General features: G+C 39.9%; 1 protein-coding gene across 5 annotated transcripts in view; it reads right to left on the reverse strand.

Annotated features, from left to right (window-relative positions):
* Positions 1-21,804, reverse strand: part of LOC126872425 (putative polypeptide N-acetylgalactosaminyltransferase 9) — a 292,111-nt gene that overhangs the window by 150,671 nt on the left and 119,636 nt on the right. For all 5 annotated transcript variants that reach the window (XM_050632373.1, XM_050632370.1, XM_050632369.1 and 2 more), the window contains one exon: positions 11,323-11,523. The gene's annotated coding sequence lies outside the window, so the exon portion shown is untranslated. The remainder of the gene's footprint in view (positions 1-11,322; positions 11,524-21,804) is intronic.

Here is a 21,804-nt window from a genome sequence, read left to right on the forward strand (position 1 = left end):
TACGCATCGAACGATCTGGCGATATCGGTCATTCTATAGCAGCACAGAAGGGAAAGTAATTAACGATAAATCCGTTCCGTGATATTTCTCCGATCGGCCGCTGAAATCTGCTTCTCTTTATCGTCGTGTGATATAATCTGAAGTATTTAAACGAGAAAGCAGCTCTCAAGGTTTAAATTTACAAAATATTTTAAATTTCAGGCGAAAAGAAAGACGTTAAGAAATGACCGTTTTCTTGCGAACGAAAAATTCTTGCGGAAAATTGAAGATCATCTCTGAAGGAACGAAAAATGTTGGCATCTATACGAAATATGATGGGGAAGTTGAAAAAAAATGAGTGCAGAGATGAAAAAGTGGCAGCGGTCAAACTCACCCATGCGTTACACTTAATCTTCATTTTCTTCGAATTCTGATCCAGCTACGGAATAATTATTCATCTATATGGACATAATAACTCTCCAGAAATTCTGCTGATAAATCAGTTCTGGTTTGAAATTCAGTAAATCTCGAGTACCACCAGATTGTTGTTACGTGAGAACAATAGCCAACAATACTTTATTTGTCGAGCGTCACGAACGAGTTGCACTCGAATAATTTAAAATATTTTGTTTAAATATTAATCGACAAAACCAGAGCGGAAGCCATTACATCAGCGTAGATGGGTCGGTAGAGCATGGATCGTTTTTCGATCGTTTTTCATCTTCGAGCTCATTTCTTTTTTCAACTTTCAAATTGAAGTGCCCTGCAACAATTTCTCGTTCGCAAGGAGATCCGAAAATGAATATTTTTTGATATCCTGCTCGTTTGATAAAATACTCGTGATATCTACTTTTGTAAAACATTATACGTATAATATCGACAAAAAATTGCACATTTCCAATCGATCTTCCATTAGGATAAAATATTCCAATGTCAACGGTCGAGAATTAAAATCAATCGCTAAAAAAGTTTGTCTCGTATTACGAGAAATAATTACATAAATCCAGACAGATATAATGGTAACAGCCCGTGCAAAAGTGATCGCGTAACCGTGGGACAAAATCGATTCGCGCAATTACGTTCACGTGTATCAAGAAGCATGCGCTTTTTACGTCTCGACGATTCAAGATCGATCCCCGAGCGGTTAGCGGTCCGCAACGATTCATACGATGACAACGTACTATTAATGGCCCCCGTTGATTAAAACGATTGGCCGAGCACTCGAGGTTTTTGCACCAGGTCTCGTGTTTTCGCGCAATAAAAATACCCTGGACACCCAGTCACGGAGATGATAATTGCCTTTGGTAAAAGTTGCACTTAATCGTTACGCTCGACAAGTTTTGTTATAAAACACCGGAGATCTCGTGGCGTTGACGAGCCACCATTTCCTCACCGAGCTTCTCTACCGTCTCGATTCGTCTCGATAACAACTCTAAAATTTTAAAGCGAAGTACCGCGTTTCTTTACGAATCAAGTGATTGTCCTGTTCAACGTAAAATGTCATTGTACAATAGAAGTCCAGACTTGTCGCTTACGAATCAGCCGATGTTATCATCCAATTAATAAATAAATTATTGCCTAAGAAAGCCCTGGTAATTTTGTAATCCTTTGCGCTCAAAGGGTTTATTTGTTAATATTACCAGCTGCTCGAAGCAATTTCAAAACAAAGAACATACGGTTAGAAACGCGCGTAAAAGAGAAGAGTTGTAATCGTCTCACATACATACGCGATATCACTGAATCGTCATGCGGTGCAATATCATTTTATTTGGTGTGCGATACTTTTGGCCAATACGCGAGTTTATCTCTATGATTGTATTTTATCTGTTCGTTTCAAGAATACGCGAGATAAACGCGATCTAGTTTTATTCGCGACGCTGCAAATTGAAAAATTAGAAAATTATCTTGACAATCGATACTGGAATAAATTAAAAAACAGAAATCTGAAAAATTCTTTCCGTTGAAATGATCGTTTTGTAGCGGAGCCCTCGGATGCAAAGAGTTGGATTTTTCATATTCATATTGAGAAAATTCCAAAAGATTCAAAATTATTATACCATATAGTTTTGGCATTTTTCTATTTCCATACTCCCATACATCCTCTAGCTTACCACCAATTATTGGTAATTCTCCGAATCGCAGAATCCAAAAAGCTTCTCGTTTTAAGTTCTATCAGACTTCGTGATACCAATCATTCTCTCAATTTTTGCGTGAGAAGGAAAAAAAGCATTACGCTCCAGCTAACACATCGAAAATAGCAAATAAAACGAATATGTGAAAGGATCTTCCGTTACGAAAAAAGCAAAATTAGAAAATTGGATAGAAAGCTGAGGTTTCTCCAAAAAGCATGAAAGTAGTCAGTTAAACACCGCGAACCGCAAACGGTCAATTTCCGGTGGAAATTCCACGTGCACCGGATACCACCGGCAATTTCTGATTGCGCTTATCCGGTCGCCACAGAGTTCGATGGAAAAGTCAAACAGCGGACAACGATACGGAGATTCGAAAGTTCCCGCTGCCCGAACGAAGTAGAGATCCAGCATCGACTTTTGCCACGTAATCCCACCGTTATTCATAGCCACGGCATTATCGAACTTCCTAAGTAGGATTACCGGAAGCAGCAGTAACCCGGCTGCTTTCTTTTCGCCCGTGGAATCACAGAGGAACCTTCTTCGGTTAAGAAGAAACTTCTTAAACCATCCTGCTCCCGCCATTTCTCCTCTTTCCAGTTCTCTCGCTTAATTCTTCCATCGTCGTTTTCTTCTCTAGCCATTGACTCATCGATGAGATTTCGTGTTGCCTTTTCAGATGCTCTTTGATTACGCTTATGTAGCGTGCAAGTGTAAAAAGAAATTTCTGTTTCTTCGCTCGATATTCTTTCGTTCAACTCGAGGGTGAGAAGGGTCATTAATTTGTTGAGGGGTTAGGTTACTAATATATGCTTGATTTATCATTGACCTAACGCTTCTCTGTTCGATCTTGGTAATACAAAATTATATTTTAGGCTGTTAGTTACGAAACGACAAATTTATTTTCTTCGTAAAACTGGCCTTTCAGACTTTAACGCATTGCGTTTCCATCACCCTCCTACGTTCAATTATGCGTAAAGGAAACTTATCACGGCTCAAAAGAAATTCATCGAACTTATTTTAGAGAGATGTTTAAACCCCTTTTGCGATATAAATCGTACGTATCGCAGCCGGCTGACTGCGATGTGATGAATGTACGTATATACAGCTGAAAGGGTTAATTAAGCCGGTTTCGTAAGTTCGCCTTAAGCATCCATCGCTGATTGATTCGAAACGTTTTACACGTCTTTTCTTCTAGCTAACGCTTGCACGATTGGCCACGGATCTTTTTTTCCTCGCGTAGAAGAAAACCGTGTTACAAGATGTCCATGACATTAGAAACTCGACTCGCGCGATTTTACAGAAATAAAAGTGTCATCTTTTTTTCTCCCGGATACGAGACGCGTTTCGACGCGCACGTCAGCTGCGTGAACATCGGCGATCACATGAAACACCACGATGGTTTTGTCGGATTAGCGATATATGTACGTGAAAGTCAGGTTCGCAATGTTTTTTCTCATTAAGGCGAACCTCGATGATAAATGAAACGTGATTGTAATGCGAATCAATGGAGAAACGATGGCATACAATACGAATAATTATCACAATGCAGAAAGAGATTTTTAACCGTGTGTCCGATCGAGTTTCTTCGTGGAAGATCGATCGGAAAGATATCGCCATTGATTTCTAATAATACGAGGATAAATACTTTCGTTCGTGCTATAAGGAAGCAATATATTTTGTCGTAAATAATTGAAACGTGAAAACTTTCATGTCTATTAATTAAACATGAGACCAGTTTCTAACGAATCACGGCGTTGGATAAAGAAGAACAATTTAGAAATTACGGTAGTCGAGAAGTTAGGTTAATTACGAAGAATTGTTCTACTTTTCGATAAAAGATGGAGTTTAAGCTGACAGAGATGTATGAAAAATTGTTCCATCGCTCGATGGCACGCGCAGAATTTTGTTATTAAAAGCACTCGCCGCGAAGATCGTGGGGAAACTTACAGCCGAAAGTTAACAGTTTCTCGCGAGAGAACGTTACTTCGTTAAAGATTGCGTAAAGACAGGAGAACTACAGGTTTGTATTCAAGCGCACAATATTTCACGCTTGTAACACATTTCACATTACGGTGATATTTAACTTGAGAAAACTGCGTGCAAAATTATACTTTAATAGAACGATCTGATTGATCGATTGATTTTCTCAATAAAGGGAGACAAAAATAGTTTACTACTTTCAGAACGAATTTGAATTAATTCAGGCACGTCTATTATCCTGACGAAAACATAATTGAAAAATAATTCCATTATACTCTGCGATTTGGTACAAATCGACTACTATTCGCATCACTCAAAAGCTTCCCGAACGAGTGGCCACTTTTTTTAGGGCTAGCTGACGGCAATTTTCCGCGGAACAATTAATTTTCAAAATTTTGTTCGCGATCGAGATGGTCTATCGCGACCAGAAGCGTAGTACGTTTGAGCCGGTTTGCTGTATAGAAATCGATATTCATAGTGAGTCGGCTGAGAGAGGTTCGAAAATAAAAACGGCGAACAAACTATCGCTGGGTGCAGCCTCGCGAAAAGTAGAATGTCGATTGTCCTAAATGCGACCGCACATCCTGGACACATTGGGGAATAATGAATAATTGGAGCGGCGCGGAAACCGCTGAATCCCGATAATTGTTATACGTTCGCTCGATAATTAGCATTCTATCGCGTCCGCCGTCCGATAATTTCCCAACGAAAAAGTTCGCCCGTATCTAAAGGGAATTTCGTTTGGTTTTCATCGGGGAATCAAAGTTCAATCACGTATAATTCGATTAATTTTCGAAGCGTAGACTCGCCGTGATAATTCGCGATATAAATTCATGGGAATTTCATTCCGCCAAGGAACTTGCGAAGGCGCACAGTTCTTTTTCTATTCTCGAGTAAGTTCCTTCGGAGAAAGAGGACGACAAGTGCGAGAATTCACGACGTTCCAATGGCTGCGTTTATATTTTAGACGATTATCGACGAACGTATTTCTGATTTCTCGCGCAGAAGAAAGAGGATACTCTACCATTTCTATAATTGGGCATTAAACGCTGATACACTTTTGTAAATATCCCTGGTGACGCTCTTGCTTCATCAAATTAGTATAGTTTCATCGACCAACTTTGAATTCTGCTGCCAGTAGCTATGCAGATGTATTAAAAGCGACGTATAAACCGTTTATTTCGAAAGCGCTGTAAGTCCATTTCCTGTAATCTGTACCTATTCTGTTCAAACAGTCGAGGCATTAACAGTAGAAAACAAATGATACTGAAATTAAACAACGGTAGCTTGTTTCTGCTGCTCCTATTTTTAAACTGGGTCGTAAACTACGGATCGAAGCGTGAAACATGGATTTCAAATGATTTAGATTTAATATTTAGATTGTACAATTTTGAAAGTGGCGTGTAACTCCATTCGTGTGGAAAATGAGAAAAGATATCGTACCGGTTCTAGGTAATTCTCAAAAGAATCATTTGTACGATGAATTCAAATTCTACTTAGACACATTGTAGAGATATGAACGAGCTAAGCAGACCTTATCAGGATCTTTTATCACACGATCACGTTCCCCTTTATTGTTGAGGTGGAGTCAGAAAATATTACAAATGATACGCGCGAATACTTTTCTCGATAAAATCTCTCAAAATCGTATATCATGAAATCACCTTTGAAATGTCCATAGCGATTGAGACACTGCCATTAAATTTCCATTTGCTGTATTTGCCATTCTTTAGTTGTCATCAATTCTCTTCCACTTCGTTGATTCTTCTAATTGGACATTGCACTTTCTTGTGAAAAATTCAATTGTAGTTAAAATTAGAATTCTTCATTTTGGCTTGTCAAATGGAAATGACGAATGACAAATTGACACTTGATACTTGATACTTGACAACAGTATAATTGCATTCGATCGTACAATACGACAGATGTACACAAATGAGTACCAATTTCTTGGAAGGCGCGAAGAAATTCATCGATCCACGTCTACGATTGAATCATTCATTCGATGGTCTTGATTCGTCGGCATAGTATTAACTTCGACCTTGGTCGGGCCGGCAACGATCCGCCCACCGAGCTGCAATGTGGACTTTCGTGACACATATGCACATTCCAACGAGTACGACACCCTCGCACGTGCTCGACGCCCACGCGACGCGTCCTCAAGCATCCAGAAGCGAACGCCGTGGCCTCGACGTTGCAATCGGACGTTTCTATCGCTGGAAACGCGTCATCGAAATTATCATAGGCTCTGGGTGAAAGCTGATAAACCGCTCTCGCTTTCAAGGCCGAACGAATATGAAAAGAAGATGCGATGGAAAATCAAATGGGAAAGCTACAGATAATGAAGAAGAATTAATTATTTAAAATAATCCGAGTTATTTCTACGTATATCTTTTGTTGTCTATGGGCGTAATAATACGAGGAAAATATTCCAAATTATTTGCAGACGCTATCTTGTGCCTCTGACAGACTTTTTAAATAATTAATGAATATGATAATACGAAAACCTCAATCAAGCACGTAACACGTTGAAAACTCTAGAATCCTTCCATATATTTTTTCACTTTCTCCGCCTCATCACGCGTTCATTTATTCACAGCGAAGAGACGCGAGCGAAAGAAAAGACGATCAAGCCCGACATCGACTTAAGAATTCATTTGACATCGCAATCATCCTCTCGTTAAGAGGATTTTGTGCAGAAACTGCATCAAGATATCTTGCAAGCTACAGATATGATAATCGCCATCGTGACCTTACCAGGCACGGTTAACCTATGCTAAGAGCGCTTTTTCATCGTCGGCGACTCAGCGTGTTTGAAGATGACGCCTCGAGAGGAAGGATGATACCATTCTTCACATTTAAGAGGATCAGGCTGCTTATGATTGCCAAGATCTACCTCTTTCTACGCTGTCTACGAGGCCTGGCTACGAACAATTTTTCCAACCAAAGCGAACGACGAACCAGACGCTTTAATTGCTTCGAGAATTTAAAATCCTTAGGAATTACTGACCGAAGGTGTTTATGACGTTGACTGTATCGATCAGGATTCGAGAAATTTTCAATTCGATATAAATTACGTTGAATTTTTTTCGCAATAAATACGATAAATAAATAGATGGGTAGATGAATACGTTTGCCTGTTGTAAAAAATTGAAATTTGTTATACGCGAGAGCCATATTATAATTATCAGTGGCCGGAAATATTATATTTCACATTGGAATGTAATCGATACGGCTCTGAAAAATTCTTATTATATGATGCATAGTTAGAAAATCTCAAAATGCTGACTTTAATATTCGTACGCAAAGCTTCTTCCTCGCGCAAGTGTAACAACGTACAAAACAGATGGGTTTTACTTTTAATTAAACAAATAGCAGTAAAAAGAACTTTGCAATAAGTAAAAACACGAACGAGGAAATTAAAAATCGAGATACTACGGGAGAGAGAGATGCTTTAACGACGTGTATTCCCATACGTAGCCATTTCTGAAATCCAAGTGACAAAACGAGACATCGTCAGTTTCTTTGTACGCGTTAAAACGAAGTTTCTATTACCTTATTCAACGTACAGCATAGATGTTTGAAATGCATCAAACTTGCCCATTTCGTGTTTGTGTTGAGCTAGTAAACGCGGCAACTCTTGATTTAATCCCCTGCCCCTTGCCATTAGGTTAAAAGTGTATTTACCTTCAATTTAAATTTACAACACTGTCCACAGCCGGGCTTTCGAAACTCGAACCACTTTCTCGACCATTCCTGATTTTGACATTTCTCCAAAAAGATCGAATTGAAAACACGAAATGCATCAAAGAAAAATTTTTTTCATTTAAGGGTCTTGCCCTTATCAAATTAAATCAAATGTTTTCAATCACTCAAAATTATCTTCGAAACTTGATTCGTTCCGATTACTGTAAGATCTTGAGCGTACAATAACCCAAATGAGTCACAAAATTTTTGATCTTTCGCGCAATCCTGTTTGTTTCCAGATAGCTCGTATGAGAAAATTTTATACAGAGACGATATTGAACGAGTCGGTGATATCGCCTGTTATTATCAATTACTAAATATATGACAAATGGAAATTTCTCTTAAGTACTGTAATACAGTATGGCCATTGGCATGTAGGACATTATACGACAAAAAATAATGTCCAATTTTCATGGCACGTGTCATTTGGAAATGTTATTATAGACGAAGATCGATCGTCTAGATCGCAGAAAAGCTAGAGCACAGCTGGACAGTCATTAAGCGATGTCGTCACTCCTAATACCGACGGAGACACTTAAAAAGTAATTTACCGACGAAAAAAGAAACAGAACATCCAGCGACTCTGGAAGTCGCGATTGTCGACGTTCAGCGTTAATTGAAGATTTCCGAAACTCCGGCACGTCACCAGGTATCAGGACAGATAAAGGAGAACAAATATCTTTGCTTGGGAAAAGATCACGTCGACGTATCTCCAGCAGACTTTCTTTATGGGGATGTTCAAAGAATATGACGCGGCATTCGCAAATAAATAACATGGAGGATTCGAAACATAGAATTGCCACTTGAACGAGCGTTAAAATAAAGCGTACTGTGAATCCGGTATCGAGTTAGTAAAAATATCGAGTAATATGTTTTTTGAATTTGTCGCGAAGCTCCCCACGGTTTTGTGGAGAATATGTCAATATATAGTCCTATTTACGTTACCCAAGATGATCTTGGTTTTCCTACGAAAACAAAGTATTTTCGGAATTCTTCCTCTCGATATTTGCAGTACGTGCTGGATTAAAATTAAAGTATAGTTCTTTTTTCTAAATGCCCTCAAATGACAGGGAAATAACGAGTCGCGGAACACCCTGTACGTCGTGGCGCGCAAAGCTATATTCTTCGTATTACTGTTATCCGGTTAAAATCATCCACGTAAGTACAGTAAGAGGTATATTTAGGTACGCATCGCAACTCGGTAGTTCCGGCGTTAAAAATGCACGCGTTTCTTTTAACACGCTCGGCTGTTTGAAAGAACGAGCTGCAAGCGTTAACGCCTCTTAAAGCCGCAATGCCCATTCACGCGATATTTATGTTAGCAATTAACCATGCAAATCAAGGCACGGCTATATTGAATCGCTAATTACGAGCGTATGAAGTTAGAGATTCGAGGTATTGAAGCAAAACGCGCTAGGTTGCATCTGGCCACAGTCTCACAAAGGAAACTAAGCAGGAACGGTCGTCGTCGTAAACCATTGCGAAGATCCATGCTCAGAGAGACGGCGCATTAAGCTAATTAGCGGAGATGAGCCACGAGCAAAGGGAACCGGGGAAATGATCAGTGTCAACGTGCAGAGCCGCGAAAGAATGTCCTCCCTCGGTTTCCTTGGATTTTCGGCGTGGACACGCGTGGTGAGAATTTTATTCTCGAGGAAGAATCATACCTCGTTCGTGAATCCTTTGTCCATGGTGGACAAAGGACTGGCCCAGACGTGGATACCAGTGTGCGCGATATCGCACATCTTGAACACGTGTGCGTCCCATGAGATACGGGGTTTGGCGTGCCTATTGTCTATTAGGAACACGTACGCCCGGAACAGAGATTAGCGTGAACCAATGGAGGTAGCAAGTAGACGACGAAAGAATTTTACGAGGTTAGGATTAATAAGCCGAGGTATAAGGAGAAAATCTGTTTTTCTTTTTCTTTCCTTCTAATTTACCGCGGATGGAAGAGACACGATGAGATCGTAAAATCTGTCAAGCGTTAACGTTTGTGTGCTTCGAAAGAAAAAACGATAATTCGAGACAGACAGAGGTGGATAAAGAGCTGGAGATCTCATTTAAGAACGTACAGCAATTTGGAATTAGTTCCTCGTTTGTAAAATCTGCGACATCGTTATTTCTCCAGTCAGAGAATAGAGTAATTATCGTAGTAAAATATGGGAAAGGGGAGAAGAGTCACGGAATTTTATCACGGAATCGCATTCGAGATTATAACGAGCAATTTGTTAAGAAACACACACATTTTTGCTTCGCTGTGAATATAACAGAGAACTGACAATAAAGTCGAACGACGTATACCGATGATTGGTAAAATCAATCCGTAGAAGATTTTCAGTAATTCTGATGAAACATTTTATTTAGCAAATCAATTCGCATAATGGTGTTTCACAAGTTCGTCGTGCATCGTGTGTGGGTGCTTTGATGACGCTAATTTCAGTTCTATCATTTGTGTACGTGTTCCGGAACAATAATAGCTTGGTCGAGCTCTGGCGCATTCAGTCGTATATACAATAGCACTTCGTTGCATTAGCGCACCTGTGTTAATTGTATTTTATCCGGCTAAAATACTACGCTTCGATAGATCGAACTTTCCAAATCCAAATTCTTAGACCATAGCAGGTCAAAACCTCAACCAAGTTATATAGAACAGTTACGATTTCCTCTATTTATTCTAAACTGCATTTTTATTTCTTCTTAATCTTTTTGGTTTTATGCACAATAAATTCAGATACGCTGCGACTAAGTAATTTTTCTCAATGAAAAATATTTTCCGCCAAATCTCTCGTATCCGACCTTACGGAAGAATTAAAAACTCGAAATAAATTCTTCTCGTGACGATATTCTTGAACGATATCACGTTTCTCGAGCGAAATGACAAACGATAGTCGTTAAATCAGAGGGGATGCAGTTACGAGAGGACTGCATTTCTGCTTATTCGAAAGTGCATGGAGATGCACTTACGTAAGCAACGACCTATTACTTTAAGGTACGGTGACGCTACAGAAATTATCGGTGAGGATGATTATCAAAGCACCGAGTGGTCCTATTAACAAGCAATTCAACATGTTAATTGAACGTCTCCTAGATGGGTGCCTGGAGATGCGCCGTTTCCTATACGCGATCAGGCGCAAACGAACCATCCATCTGTCGTTAAATTGCAATCAAATAAAAATCAAATCAACAATCGAATACGACCAATTTTCCCTCCATTTAATTCGCTTCTTTCGATCATCAAAATGGCCAATACACAGAGTATTGCCTTAGTTATTTCATCATTTTTCTACTACGGTGATATTCAATTTCAGAAACTTTCGACTCCGATTCGTGAATTAACGAAGGTAAAAACTAGAATAATGAATTTCCAAGAGTTGTTCTGAAATTAAATATTAAATGAACGCGAATTGTAATACAATAACGTGGTTAACGATGGTAAAAAAAAAAAAGAAAAAAGTAAGTATACTAAATCAGTGAAACTTACCTTCTAGCCGTGAGAACGTCCTCGGTTCACAGCTTCCGATCTGGTTAGATGATCGACTTCCGTTCGCTATTCATCAGCTCTCGTTTTCTTTACCAGTAGACAGTCTCTCACGAAGTCGGGCTCGAGCGAATAACCGTGAAAGTTTTGGGAATCGAGCCGGAAAACTCTTATACTCGCGTAGACACTCACACCTCGGTAACTCTGAAAGTAAAAGAACGACTCTATTAAGCATCGTGCTAACGCGATTAGACTCGTGAAATTTTCTTCCATCGTACCATCTATCGTACCATCTATCGTAAGAAATAATTGGACCGCTGTAACTAGAAATTTGTAATTCTTTCTCGAAGAAGCTCTTTCTTTCTTCTTTAAATTATATCTTCGCAGACATGTAATTCGAACTATCGACTATCGACACGACGTGACAACGAATGTGACGACAGGTGGTAATAAAAAATTATCGGTAACTATTGTGGCAATTAATCAACAGAGAAATTGTATATTGCGCAGAGAGTTACACGGTCGTTTAATTAATTTAATTTATTGACGAAAGTAATTGTGTTTTAAGTTTTCTTTCGCTCAAATGCTCGGGTAAGTAGTAACGACCGTTGCGTGGTCAGACATGCCATGTCACCATCTCCTTCACAGAGAAAATTAAAATACGCTTATAAATTTTTGTCCAAGTTGTTCTTGTAGAATATTTTACACTGAAGTGTAGAAATAAAAAGAGAAGTGAGAAATTCCGAAAGCTCAAATATTTGGAATCCGAAGGGTTTCAAATTTTCCAATATTTCAAGTTTCAAATGCAAACTTTTCAAAGCAATTTTATTTTCTTACTTTTCTTACACGTTCTGGCATATTCAGACATTCGTCTATTTATCCTGCTATTAATTCATCGTTGCCCCTTAAATAACACAACTAAACAAGCACGATAGGACTTCATTTCGCGTTCCAAACGTAGAACGCGACTCGGTAATTATAGGAGATGCAGGCACGTGCACGTAACACGAAGGAAACGAAACTTTTGCTCACGCGATTCTTTTCATAGAGAAAACGCACCGAGAGAGAAACACGAAAAAGAGAAGGAGGAGGGAGGGAGAGAGAAAAGGGAACGAGGAACGAATCGTAAAGAGCTAGAAGGCGAGAGAAAGAGGAAAAAGGGAGGAAATCAGATTTGTCTCATCGGACTGTTCGTATAGCACTCAACAAAGAGGATAAAAGCGAAAAGGTGAAAAAAACCTTGAACGAAGACGAAAGGAAAAAACGAGGAGACGATAACAATTACGACCGCGTTCGCCCTGGCCGATTTATGATAAGGATAGGAACGACAGTGTCGCTGCTGACTGCACAGATAAGGCAACAATTCTATTAGCCACAGCATAATAGCTCTGACGTGCTGTAATGCCGTCTCCAATTTGCTTCTTTCAATAGCAATTTCTTCGCGGAATCAACTGCATATTACTGCCAGAGTAATAGAATTTTTCAGGGGAAATAAAGATGGCTGGGCTAACGTAATATGGAAAAGAATGAAAAGAATGTGGCCTATATAGAGATGCGCGAGATAGAGAAATAAAGGAAAAGCGTTTGATGCGAATATCCGAGGACTGTGTACGAATAAGGAATACGAGATTCAAACTAAACGTGGCTGAACGTCCCTTACAGATATCTTTAACGGGAGAAACAAAGGAATAGAAAATAGAAATAAAGGAAATATGATTATTTTCATTTTAACGAAGTACGAAATAGATGTTCGATACAGATCTCGAAATTCTCGATATCGACTGAAAAGGAATATAGAGATTTATTCACACCCGGTGTATTTTAAAATGCAAATCCTGAAACGTAATAAAGCAACGTAAATACAACGTAACAACGTAAATTAAACAAAGATTCAGCAAACAAACCATGAAACAGAACAATTCAATTTCCCTTTATGATCGCGAATAATTGTAACATTCATGAAGCCTGTATTTACAAAATCGTATCAATTAATCCCTCTACAACAACGTAAATCTTCGTCTGTCATAGATATTACGACGGCTAAAAAACACACGAATCATCGAATATACACCGCCGTATCGATTAATCTCTTTTAGTTACCGCGGTGCTTCAGATTTCCCGTATTATTTCGGTGATACTAAAGATATATAATTTGTTTCGTTTTTCAAACATAAAATCAACAAGGTATTAACCGTTAAATAAACGTACGCGATACTTTTCTTCGCATAATCCGAGAAGGGATTAAACAGGAAATATTCCGAAAAGATTTTTTTATTATTTTACTGCTGAAGAGTAAAATCAAAATGACTTTATGCAAAACATTTGTAAACACTTCAAGATTAAATACAAGATACTTCGAAAGTACTATATTCCAGTTTTTTTTTAAAATAAATTATTCGTTTATTTAAAATACGGTCGTTTATTTAAAATAATATTCGTAGGAGAAAACAAGCGAAAATATCCGGCAAAATTAATTGCGATAGCTGGTAACGCGAGACTGCACGATTTCGCAGGATTTGCCGAGCTGTAACCAAGGGATTACGGTTCTTATTCGAGACGACAAGAAGCCAGGATTCGAAAGGTTTAAATACGGCGCGGCTTCGAGCGATACGGTGAAACGTTCAAAGATCCGAGACAAGCGGAAACAGGAAGGCAGACGGTCCCGGACATTGTCAGTGCGCGTCAACGACACCAGGAACACCGCTAAACGCGGCTGACCGTGGAACATGCACGATAAAACCCCGCCGCTGCCGGCTTAACGACCCAGACGTTTCGCCATGCTAAACCAGCCGGTTTCAATTCTACTCGACGCGCGCCTATCCTAGCGAGCAAGGCGGGAAAATGTTTTTACGCGACGCGAAAAACGCGTACTCTTCTCTTCTGAAGAGTTTTATCCGGAAGAAATAATTCGCACCTCTCGTGGAGTTGGTGGTGCTTTCTAAAAGAAACAACTGCCAGCTTTTACCGTCTCTTTTTATGTACAATGAGAAAAAGTTTTAGGTTTCACACTGTCGTGTGAATAAGAGTGGATCATGTATTATTTTAGCTTGAAAAAAATTGTTTATATTTTGCAGGGATTTGGTTAATTATTGTCGAAATATACGCGATGGTTTGCGAGGGAGGACTCCAAGGCGATCTTTCTCCGTGTAGGGGGTTGCTTTAGATTTTCGCAGTAGAAGAGAATAGGGATTGATCACGTATTAATTTGAATCGTGTATGAGCAATGAAAATTATTTATAAATCGCGGAGTTGGTTGATCGTGCGATGAATCTCGTATTTTTTTCTATGGCATTTTTTAAGATCTCAGAGCCTGGGTTTTACGTTTCGGATGTAAAGCAATTGATCCTATCCAAAGGCTATAACGTATCGATGTGGAGAAATACAAAGTCGTGATAAAATTTGATTTTATTTTTTAAGCGTTGCCCGAAATAAAGCATTCTTCGCGTATACCGCGGTCGTTCATACTCTTTAACGAGTTATTTCTTTCCTTTCGCGTTCTTCTTCGACGTGATCGATAATTGGCGATAGGGCGGAATTGAATAATTGATCTTGGCCCGTAAAATTCAAGCATCAATAATTAATACTATTAATAATAATAACATGTTGGAAAATGTGATGCATTTATCGCAGCTTTAGCATGACCCAAAAAGGAAAGCCAGAAGCAAACAAAGGAAGGAGGTGGAGGAAGCTGATACTTCTTCGGCGAACCTAGCTATTCGTCCTGAATGTGATTAATTTGATCGAACGAGCAAGTGAGAGATAAAGAGCCATCCATCAACAAGAGCAAGCTACGTCAAGCTTGCTTCCTCAAATATTAACACAATGGCAACATGGTTCGGCGGTAACAAGCTCGGTGCTTTCCTGCCCGTGAGCCGGAAGAACGAAGGACAAGACAGGAAAGAACCGCAGTTCGAGTGTAAATTCGGTGTAACAATTACCTGGCCGATAGCTTTCGACACTGTCATACTCGCATGTCCATTCGTCGATTGCCAGTTTGAAGTGTATAACGTGAAAATGCAAATGATTCGTCTTAGCTGACCTAACGAGGCTTGTACGCTATCTTCTTATTTCCAGAAAATAGATATATCGTTGCGTTGTTATCCAAATTTTTCAATATGTTACGCGATGCTTTTTAAGTTAATACATTCAAACGAAAATTAGGCCAACACGGATCAAAAACATCGTCGGAAGATTAAATATTTACCGCATTCACTGCGAAAGTGTTCGCTGCGACGCGTGAAGCACCACGTCCGCGTTTAATTCACACTAACGAAGCAACACACGATGCTCAACTATAAATATAAACAGTTCCAATTATTCGCAACAACTGCCCCCGAGAGATACAACAGCCACAAACGATTTAAATTCTAATCCGGAACAGCTGCTGGAAATTTCCGCGTTCAAGGGGCGGCACAGTGGCGCAAGCAACAGAGGGAACTTCGACAGCTGCAGTGAAAGTAGTTCGGCTCAAGAGATTCGTGTTTGCTCGTAAGCCTCTGCAAGACCGTTTGCGGTCACCCACAACAGCAACGACGAAAACTCGACTAGTAGCGAAGCTGCCTTCAAAAATAGGATTCGACCAAAGAGAATCTCGCTAGAAATCCTCAGGATCCGCCTCGCCTCGCACAATTTACTATTGTTTATAGTCGATACTTTCTGCAAAATGCAATAATAGCTATATATTGGCTCTCGTTTCACGTAAATGGAAATATAGCGAAAAAGCATATGAGAAAATGCATCGGTTAAATAAAGATCTATTTTCGTATGTATATCTACGTATCTCAAAAAATACAGAGCGCTACAGAAAAATACCTCTTTATATTTTTCATTGAAAACTGACATTGTTATAAGAGAAATTTTTCGTATACATTTTGAACAAAGTCTGGAAGAATGGAGCGCAGGAACGAAGACTTTGTCCCATATATTTTGCAGAAAATGCGCAAATTTTGGAAAATTGTGCCGTGGGGAAAGGTACGCTTTTGCAGAAAACCGCAAAAAATCTTAAGAAACGATTTTCGCTGCTTCCTATTTGGAAGAGAAATCTCGTGAAAAATGCATAATCGCCAAATTGTTGGCTCAATTGCCGATGAATGTGGTAACGTATTACATCGAGAGAGGGACAAGTAATGGGATAGAGATACGAGTTGCCTAGATAGAACGTCATCTGGAGAACTCTCATTAACAGTGAAATTGCAGGTACTTAGTAGTTGCTGGTGTCGAGCAGTTACTGGCACTTAGTAGTTACAGTCAGTAAATTGGACGTCGCTAACTTGGCGTTGAATCAAACGCTTTGAATCGACACCTTCAGTCTAGGACGATGATCGAAGAACTTTAAACTTTGCTTCAAGTTACGATAATTCACCGACGTTTCATAGAAGAAGAAATTTTTGGAAAAGCCTATTGGAAGGACCGTTCAAAAATAAAAGTTGAGAAGATCGCGGAGAAACATTATATTTCAATCTTCAAATTTTTCTAAAATTCCAGAAAGGGTTTATCGTTTGCGATGTCAAGAGAGAAATTGTTTCACGTATTTTTCACCATCGATATTTTCTAGCAAGCCTGGTATTATCGTCCTCTTATTCCAAGAAAAGTCCAAGAGGAAATATCCGACTTTTACTCATCCCAGAAGAAGAAAATCCCTAAAATCCCAAAGCCAGTTTCGCGTAAATAATACGAAAATGTTTGCCAGATAAAACACCATGATATTAGAACGTAACGTGTTGCTGCCCTGATACTTTTTTCAGTATTATACGTGCCGAAACGTTAAATAACGATCAGTAAAGACAGAGATAATTCTATTTACGTCATCAATCGAGATTCTCAATGCATATGCATGTAAACGATAGCCGAGCAAGATAATTGCTTCTTTAACCATCGGAGACAAAGTAAATTCTTCTAATTAGATTTGTAACATATTGAATTGAACAGAAAGTTCGATCCATTTTTCTTAGCGTGCGACTTGGATAGGATGTAACGTTTCTTTTTCTCAGGAGACCAAATAATTCTACATCGACGAAATGACGAAATTGTCAAAGAAATGGCGAAAAATCGTCGATCATGAATAGTCCATACATTAATTAAGAATAATACGCGTAAAACGGAGAACACATCCTTCGATTTAGCGGTAAAAGCGGAATGAACTTTCCGTCCAAGCCAATATTGGCAAAGGATTTAATATTACGACTCGTTCATTAGTGGTTTTTGACATTCCAGAAATATTTCAAAGCTTTATTGCGGGACCTCTATATCTCTATATTTACCAGAGCATTCATTAATATCATTTCCAGGTCTTAATTTCCTCGATTCTCGATGTAAGAAATAACTGAGCTATATTTCGGAATGAAGTTTTTTGACCTATATCGAAAAATAGATCTTTTGATCGTGTGACCTTTCAGCGGCAGAGTAAATAACAGTACCTCCGACACACCTTCGTTAACCACTAATAAATTATTCCTGATTATATCCTAATCAAATTCCAATTTGACCAGAGATTGCTCCCGTGTTAATTTAATAAAGCACCGGTAAATTCCAGACCTTTACTCGATTACTAAAACAATTTCTGTCCCGCAATCGGAAGTCCTCCGAACGTGCTAACCCAAAACTAGCGAGACCCAAACCGAATCGAAACAAAGTCCAATTACCGCGACCCAAGACCGTACCCAAAATCGTCGAGCAATAAAGAAGACTGCGAGTGGACATGGAATAAGCTCGAACGGGTCAAAAGCAACGAGTAAAACCGATTTCTAGGATCGCTATCACAGCCGTGACGATGTAAATTCGGCATTGTGTCCCCTTGAAAAATGCCCGCGTCTCTTTTCACGGAGCTTTCCGCTCTATTTTCCCTCCACTTCCACCTCCATCCCCTTTCCGTCGTCGTTTCCTTTCAGCATTCAAGAACGGGGAACGCTTGATCGTTCCACGACAGCCGGAAACTCCGCTTTTGTCCGCGAGTTACCGGTTACCATCGAGCCGTCTCGATCGATTAGGGCGACTGGCTGGTCCTCGGACAGGTAGCGTCGTTTTTCACGGTGCACCCCTTCCTACCAGGGACAGGCAAGCAAGAGCAAGAGAGATCTGTTTGCTGTGCTGGAAACGGCACTGGCTTAGACCGGTTCGATCGTCACGCGACACACGCTCGATCCTCTCTCGCCCCCGAGTCTCTGTGCGCGCGATTCCATCGGGATTCCCAAGACGAATGACACACACTACCTTCGAATATGTTACCGATGGACTTTTCCGCAATTTTTTTCCAGGACACTGGCTCGCCATGTAGACGACGATTGAAACGGGCATGGCGCGAGAATCGGAAGAAGAAATAAAATTTTGGAAATTTGGCTGGAGCTTGGAAATTTAGTGGACGAAATTTAGTAGCTGACAGACTGCAAAGCATTGCGAAATTGATAAGTAGCTTTGCGATTTTTCATTAACACGAACAACTTTTACGAATAAAGTCGGACTTTGTTAATTTACTAGAAAAACGAATACTTGAAAAATCGCGAAACATGTAGAAAAGGTTAGTAAGCGTAGTAACAAGTTCCAATTTTAATTCGAACGAATAAATAAGGTACGCGTTGTTACGATTTTTCGAAAAATCTGCGATAAAGAGAAGTATTAACTTCGCAACCGTGAGCATTCTCGGTTATTGTTTTCGCTTTAAATCCGAGCCTCGAAATACCCGCCACTCTTTTACGAGCGGGAATGGTTTTTTTAAAACGCTTCGAGAACCATTTTCGTCTAACGCGGAACAAACGTAGTGAAACTTCTATCTCGCGAGAGCATTCGAGGCACGTGTTCCGGACCACGAACCTACAATTACAATGTTGTAAAGTAACTCGAAACGACAGCCATGAAGGGAAAAAGCCCGGCAGAAAATGTTCAGAAGAGCGGCGCAAAACACACTGAGAATTTCCCTAGCTTCCGGCTGCAACAATAGCGACTTTCCGCTTCGAGGAGCACTCCTACGTCTGCCATTCTATCATACAATCTCGTTGTTTCGTTAACAGAGTTAAAATCCCTTCGCGCTTCTTTTAATATCACGCTCGCCGATTAAATCAATGATTCTATGAGAAAAACAATTTGTTAATTTACTTTGCGATTATACATACGTATGTAACTGTGACGGTACACGACTTCGATGCAATTTTTAATGGCGTATCTTGTAGCTAGTACTGGAAATACGTAACAGCTATGAATATCATAAAGTTCGTGAGATTTATTAAGGAAGAGCATTTAATACTTTTGCTATGGCGACGTCGCTTATTACAGAACAGCTATTATACAGTAATCGTACTCATACAGAGTTTGATTACTCTGTAATAGTTTGCACAGCGTTTTGAAGTAAGCACTTTGCGCATTTATGTATTTTAGTATTATAATGTATGTACATGTAGCGTACAATAGAACTATAATGAGATGAATACGTAAGAGGGAACTCAACTACGACTACTCCTGTGCGTAATATGTATCGATACGGTTTTACATAAAAAAGAATGTGAACGAGTAATACCATTTTACGAATAAACGCTTTAAGCTCGAAACATTAACAGCTTTGACATTCGAAAAATATTCTCCACGTATCACGAAAATCACACTTTCTAAATCTCAAAATTCTTATCTACACGTTTCAGCTTGCTTCAGAATCTTGCTTAAAAAAATAAACCAAATAACGATGGACTCTAATAAAGGGAAGAAGGGAGAATCAACCCACTCGTAACAGACTTTCCACGTTGTTTAGGGCTATTACCAAAATGTTCCACAAAATTGCCCCACAAACTGGGGAGGACAGCAACCCCATCTAATAGAGCGGGAGCACCATAAAACGAGCAATAAAAATCCAGGGAAGGGCTCGCCACTAAACCTCCCAACATCGCTACAAATAATGTCCCGTACATTCGGCAGAATCGCAAACGGTCAACATCGCAGTTAAAACGTTCCTTTTCGGCCACGGAGGTCGCCGGGAAAGCGTAATTACGCTGTCTGTTTCGAAGGGCACGGGCGTCGCGGCGCTCGCGGCGTGCCAGTTGCACGAGCCGCTCGTAACTCGAATCGCCGAGTTTCTCCGCGAATTCTCAAGGCCCTCCTCGTCTCTCTTTCTCTTTTGGTAGGGTCGTATCTCGAGAGCAGTCGGTGGAAGGTTAATTTCGTGCGGCGAGTTGCCACGGAAGAAGCCAGATTACATCGTTCGAATTACTGGGGCGTGAGATTACAGAAGTACTTGTGTTTGAAAAAAAAAAAAAAGAAGGAAAAAGGGAAAGGAGGAGAAAGAATGAGAAAAAGGGGCGATAGAAAAAGGAAGAAGGAGGAACAGAAAGGAAAAAGAGGAGGAAAGTTGAGAAGAGAGAGAAGAAGTGGCAGGAAACCGACGGCTCGTTTCACGAGCACCACCGCCATTGTTGCGCCTTTATGCCGGAAAATTCTCACTACCGTTTGTGAATCCTTTCTTCGCCACCCTCCCAAAGCTCCCTTTCTCCCCGCTCTTTTCTCAGATATCGGCCGCGCACTTGCTTTACGACCTTGTAATTACGGGATAGTGAGCCGAAATGGACGCGTGCTTCGAATATTTGTACAACGGAATAGCAGGAGGGAAAGAAGGCGGCCGTAAATCTCGAGTTTTCTGCTCGTTGGAGGGTACCGATAAAAGTGGATACAACGTGGGATCATGAACGCTCCCGAATCGCACGTTTCTTGATTTATTTCGGTTGAAATGGCCTGCGGTTTGTTATAGGTGTTTCGATATTAGACGACGCGTTTCTAAACTCATTTTTAGACAGTCACGACTTTAATAAACGATTCTCTGTCGAGATTTTCATTTTTATAACGTACATTTTACGTGATAACTTCGAAATACCGTGAGGATAATTTCATCGTTTACCGCAGACACTACTTCACGTGTCTGACTACTACTGATAAGTTCTACCCGGCATTAACTTGAAATGCACTTGAAAACACAATAATCCTCGCTGAGAGCGTAACTTTATGATCAAGTGGAAGCACTTATACGTCGTTTGAAAGCTAGTTGGCAAATAAAATAATTAATAAAATAATCTCACGATTATTGGTTCGAACATTTATCGGCCGACTGTAAGAAAATAGGCTGTGTTTCGAAACAACAAATTCAAGGCGAGCTTACTGCAGATTAAACCCATAACTTTCGACGTGTCTCGAGCAGCTGGTTCTTTCCAACGAAATATATCGTAGTCTCTCCTATTCCCTCCACTCGTCTATGGCGGTGGTTTAAAACAAAACTCTCGAAATTTCAATAAATTCCGCCTGCCCCTTCGGCCGATCGTTTCATCGACCCGTGAAAAGCTACCAACGTGCATGAAGCACGTTACACTTTACTTATACCATACATTACGGTAACGGCCGATAAAAATGAAACTGTTCCGGCAGATATGCCACTCGAATGTGTAACTTCAATTACTACTGAGTATGCAATATATGGAATATTATATTTTATGTCGCAGATCGTATCTTCGAAAAATC

This window comes from Bombus huntii, chromosome 13 (assembly GCF_024542735.1).
Source record: "Bombus huntii isolate Logan2020A chromosome 13, iyBomHunt1.1, whole genome shotgun sequence".
Lineage (NCBI taxonomy): Eukaryota > Metazoa > Arthropoda > Insecta > Hymenoptera > Apidae > Bombus > Bombus huntii.